The sequence below is a fragment of the Rutidosis leptorrhynchoides genome, chromosome 6 (genome assembly GCF_046630445.1).
Source record: "Rutidosis leptorrhynchoides isolate AG116_Rl617_1_P2 chromosome 6, CSIRO_AGI_Rlap_v1, whole genome shotgun sequence".
Classification (NCBI taxonomy): domain Eukaryota; kingdom Viridiplantae; phylum Streptophyta; class Magnoliopsida; order Asterales; family Asteraceae; genus Rutidosis; species Rutidosis leptorrhynchoides.
In genome coordinates this window covers 86,857,461-86,862,580 of record NC_092338.1, presented here as the reverse complement: position 1 = coordinate 86,862,580, position 5,120 = coordinate 86,857,461, and the positions used below count along the sequence as shown (strand labels likewise).

Sequence of the window (5,120 nt, the reverse complement as noted above, 5' to 3'; positions counted from 1 at the left end):
AAATGAAATGACCTTTTTGCCCTTATGTAATATCATTTATAATTTTAATAATCATATTTTTATAATTATTTGGTGCTTTAGTTGAGTCCATTTTGTAACAATGGTCGCATAACTTATTTGTTTATCTAATTTGGACACTGTTAGGGCCGTTTAACCAGGTGCGTAAGTTATCTGATAACTGATAAATAGCCGAGTGATTTGCAGTATAGGTTTCCTTGGGTTGAAGTAACCCTTTGGGTTAAAATAATCTGTATTCTTCTTATTTCCTTTTTGAGAAATATCACACACATACGTACCAAACCCAATTGGGTATCCATAGTGGGATACCCAATTCCCTCATAGCACAATGCTAGGAACTTGAATTCAATGTGAAAAGCCTACTATTTGAAGATTGGAACACATGTGAATATAATTCCAAGGTATGTGTTCGGACGTACAAGACAAAGGAGGTTGAAGTTTAACACTTCTTAATAGTTTTTTTTTGATAATTTGCTTTGTAGGAGCAAGTTGAAGAAACTACCTATGTGGACATGAAGTTTTGCCACTTCAAGAAAGCTTGAACTTGGCTTTTGATATGTTCATGAGAGGATTGGGACACATGACTTATTAGTGTCGGGTCTAATTGTAGAAAGTATAAAACATCAAATAGATTGATGAGTTCAAACGTTACGAGCACCATGACTTTCGGATTCTTGAAATGTGTAATATACCAAGATGGAAATTTTATCTACGTGACATTTTCATAGATGCATTGGTTTGACTGTTTATTTACATTTATTTACCTTACACACCAAAAACCACCCGGATTTTGCTCGTACGCTTCATACAATTCCCCAAAACCACATTCAACTCCTCCTTTAAAACCCTCCAATTCCTCTCCATTCCAACACCTACTTCATTTCCTCCCACCGCCACCCACGCCGCCTCCGCCACCACCACTTCCATCTTCATTAAATCAATCACCGCATTCAAAAACCTAACTTCGTCTTCATCAGCTACAACAAAAACTAGGGTTTTTTTCACCATGACCATCACCATCGTGTTGACCTACTTCCCAGATTAGGGGGTAAAAATTAGGGTTTCCGCCACCATCACCATCGTCGTCGTCATGACGACCGCCGCTGCTATCTCTGACGTCAATTCGATTGCAGGTATTATTTTCTATCACTTCTTTACGCTAATGATTATTAGCTAAGTTGTAATCGACTGAATATTTCTTTCAGCTTTTGATAAAGGCCATCGTCGCCACTGTCAGTCAGCTGGTACCGTTCGGCCGATGTATAGGGATTGGCGATTCAGATAGTAGTTGAAGATAGGTTTTTTTTTAATGTTGTTTTTGCACTAAAGGTTTAGGTTGTTTGAAAAAAATTTCCCGTTAATTCAATAATTGCAGGCTAATTTTATTACTTGGTTTATGTTCGCTTAGATAAAATTTGTCTACCTTATATACATTGAAGTTGTATATTTTGATTTCATTTGAAATTTAATCTTAAATATAGTTTTTGATTAATTGTTTATGTTTTGATTATTTGTATTTGATGTCACAAGAATGATCTGTTATTTACCTTAAATATGAATTGGTAGGTTGATATAGACAGATCTCATGTATCTACTTGAATACAAAGTCAAGATGTGAAGGGAATTGAATTGTGTGATACATTGAGAAGTAAGGTTGCCATAGCATCAGGTGCGTTTCTTTGCTGCATTATTTATAACATTCATTAGCATAGCAAATGTGAAGAGGTTTTAAGTATTTTGGCAAAAAAATTGTTTTTTGGTGTCGTTAAATTTCTACCCTAACCATGCTTTTGTTACCATTTTTAGATTTCGGTTTGATCTGCAGTTCATCATTGAGATTGTAAATTTTTAAAAGAGTACCTTGACCAGTGGGGGTGTGTCAATTTGGGTTGGCAGGTTGGGGTTGACGTGACTGAATATTTATTTATTTTTTTGAGTTCACATCCATCAATCTTTTTGCTACTTTTTGGTATGTTACTTTAGCTTTTTGTGAGTTTTTTAAAGAGTATATAATTCGTTGATGGTTGTTTGTAGGTGTGCACCTTATTTGATCTTTTTAGATTTTAATACATTATTTTTTGTTTCGTTATTTTCTGTCATACCTATAAAGTTGGGATAGTTTTAAAGCGGTTCAAATTTTCTTGGTTTATATCATCTTGCAAGTTTGAGTTTAAAAGCCCTAACTCCTAAATCTATGAACGAGTGTTGTTTTCATGAATTGGGATTCTTCCTTTTTATATATGCTGGCCTTACTCTATGTTTCATTTTGGTGTTGACATCAGTAGTAAAGAATAACATTTGGTGCAATTAATGAGAGGGGGAAGCTCAAGTTTTCCTTTGTGTTCAATATTTAAACAAGTTAATTATGAAGATGTATATCATTGTATGAGCTGATATTTACAGTCTGTACGTCCATCTTTAGAGGAAACAACAATTACGAAAACAATGTCCAAATGAACTCATAGAGAAATTAAAAAGTAATTTGACCTTGACCCATTAAAAGGTATGCATCTATTTTTTCGTTGATGTAGTAATTATAATCATGATGAAGTAAGCTTGCTTTGCCAAGAAGAAACATTATTTCCCTAAGGTATATTGAGAGTGCTAATTTATTTTACTACACACCAATAAAGATTTTGCTACACATTTTAGTAATTTACCAGTTGTATCGCATTTTCACCATGATGATGGTGACTGCAGGTGTATCACATTTTTACATTTCAGTAGGGTTCAACCTGTTATGAACCAGCTACTCTTCAGAACCACACGTCACATGCTTTCAACAGTCGACGCCAAGAGGACCTCTCACCAGTATGTTGTGAATTTGGAGGTGCTGTTGCTGTAACCACCACAATTCCAAGTAAGAAATTTGGTAGTTACATTTTTCATCAACGGATTGTTTGGATTTGTAGTGTAAAATAAATTTTGTTCATACTTATATATCAATTAGTAGATATTTTTGTCATTCCAACAATAAATGCATAAAGGTCTAGAAAAATAATATTAATTGCAGGGGTCAGAAACTAATTCTCAATTTAGGAAGTGCAAAATGCATAAGCTTTCACGAACAATACTGATTTGAAATATTTTTATGGTGAGTTTTTTGAATAGTTCATTTATAGAAGTTTAAGAAATGGTTCATAAAATGATTATCTGATGCTATTTGGACTAATAGTTAAAAGGATTAAAAAGAATTTGTTTGATGCTACTAGAAAGGTGGTCAAAAATATGTATGGCTTACATCGTTTGGTTCAAATTTATGATATAAATTTTACATGGCCAAAAGAAATAGTTAGATAATTAAAATCAGACAATGCGTGATATAAATCAAGGTATGGAAAGATAGAATGGTCCAAAAAATAATTTGGTGGTGTATGGAATAATAGGTGTTATACGAATCACCTCCCTTTTATTACTCACTTTCATTACTTAGTGTATGTCAAACCTCTAAATTTTGTTCCCATATCCATTTAGATGTTTAATGAAAAGAAGTTTTTTATGACTTGATGCTTAATCGGTCAAAAAATTTGTATTCAAACATAGGTAATCTGGACATAAAACAACTCTGTTTACCCTTTTAATTTGCGTCGAATCAATTAAAAATGAAGCTTAATTGGGACAATTTTGTAACTCCTAATGAAGTTGTTTTATTAAATGCCTGGTTTATGCTATTTGTACTTGAAGTAGCTGAAATCGCTAGTTACCTTCCATCAAGATGAGGAATGTATGGCTCTTTTGATGGATGGAACTGGGCATTAGTTATAGATCTAAGTTTTGTAGCATGTGTGACAAAAGCATGTATTTTTATCTACTCTATCAGGAATGTAAAATATTTTCTTATTTATATACTTTAAAACATTATCTAGAGTGAAATTTTAAGACTATGCAGAATTTGAAACACACTTTCAGTTTAGTTGTAAAGGCGACATATTGTTTGTGATTTTTGTGTGATGCAACGTATCATGTTTTGGTGTATTAGATTTGTTAGGTTGAGAGTAGAAGCTATATCTAATGCTTTGGAATGGATTTGAAGAGTGTGGAGTACATGTCCATCAAAGAGTTAAAGAGAGAGCTTTGTTTGGGTGTTAGTTTATTGTCCAGGCTTATGGTGCTCCGCACCTACTGACGAAAGCGCCGCACCATATAACTAAAAATGTGAAATTTACATTAGAAAGTTTTCATATGTATTGGTAAGCCGCATCAATTGACAGGTGAGCCGCACCATTAGGCATTGTCTGATGAAAAGTTGCAATGTTTACTCATACGAGTCGCAATGGTTCACAAATGGTTGTCTTGTTTACATGGACGTTTTAGGACATGTTTAAGTGGTTTATTAGGGTATGAATGCACCAATTCAAACATCTCTATAGCCAAGAGATGTGTTATTTAATCATGACCCATTATAAATATAACTCATCATTGAAGAAAGGTTTCAGAAATTTGACATTTCTAAATCACTTTTAAAATTCAAACTTACAGAAATCAATTCTCTACAATTGCAAGGGATCAATTCTCTTTTGGACAAGAAAATTGATCAAACTGGTCTTATCTAAATATTGATTTCGTGTAACATGTGTCCAATTGTGTTGAAATACTTTATTATGAAAATGTTCACACGATTCTAGTTTCAATCCGGTTCTAGATTCACAACCCAACAATTCTCATTTCTAATAGTTTTGTTGAGGTTTTTGTTTTTATATGTTGTGGCTCGGTCATATCTTGTTTCTTGCTCTTTAGGTACAAGTTTTTCTGGGTATTTTCTTATATCTCTTAGTTGATAACGTTTTCTTTTTGAAAATGTCTCCATTTTTATATGAATTCTTGTTTTTGGAAAAAAAAAAATATTTCTTGAAACATAATACTCCGTAAGAAAATTTAAAATTGATATGTAGTAAACCACAAGATAATTTAGTGACTAGCTCTACGATATTTCACAAAAGGTCTTATTATAAAATTTGTAAACGGTTGCAAACGCTCATCTGTCCACGAATAAGGTTCCCTTTCTTTTATTCAAGGTAGCTTATATTCAATTAGGGCGAATACCCTTTTCTATCAGGAACACATCTTCTAGTGATAAAAAAGTGTTTGTAACTTGTCATATG

The 5,120-nt window shown here is 33.0% G+C and overlaps 1 long non-coding RNA gene across 1 annotated transcript; it reads left to right on the top strand.

The window, feature by feature from the left end:
- The first annotated feature begins 792 nt into the window (after positions 1-792).
- Positions 793-4,410, top strand: LOC139853046 (uncharacterized). The gene is made up of 4 exons (XR_011761264.1): positions 793-1,151; positions 1,224-1,687; positions 2,719-2,878; positions 3,998-4,410. It is a non-coding gene; the product is annotated as an uncharacterized lncRNA (long non-coding RNA).
- Positions 4,411-5,120: the final 710 nt, after the last annotated feature.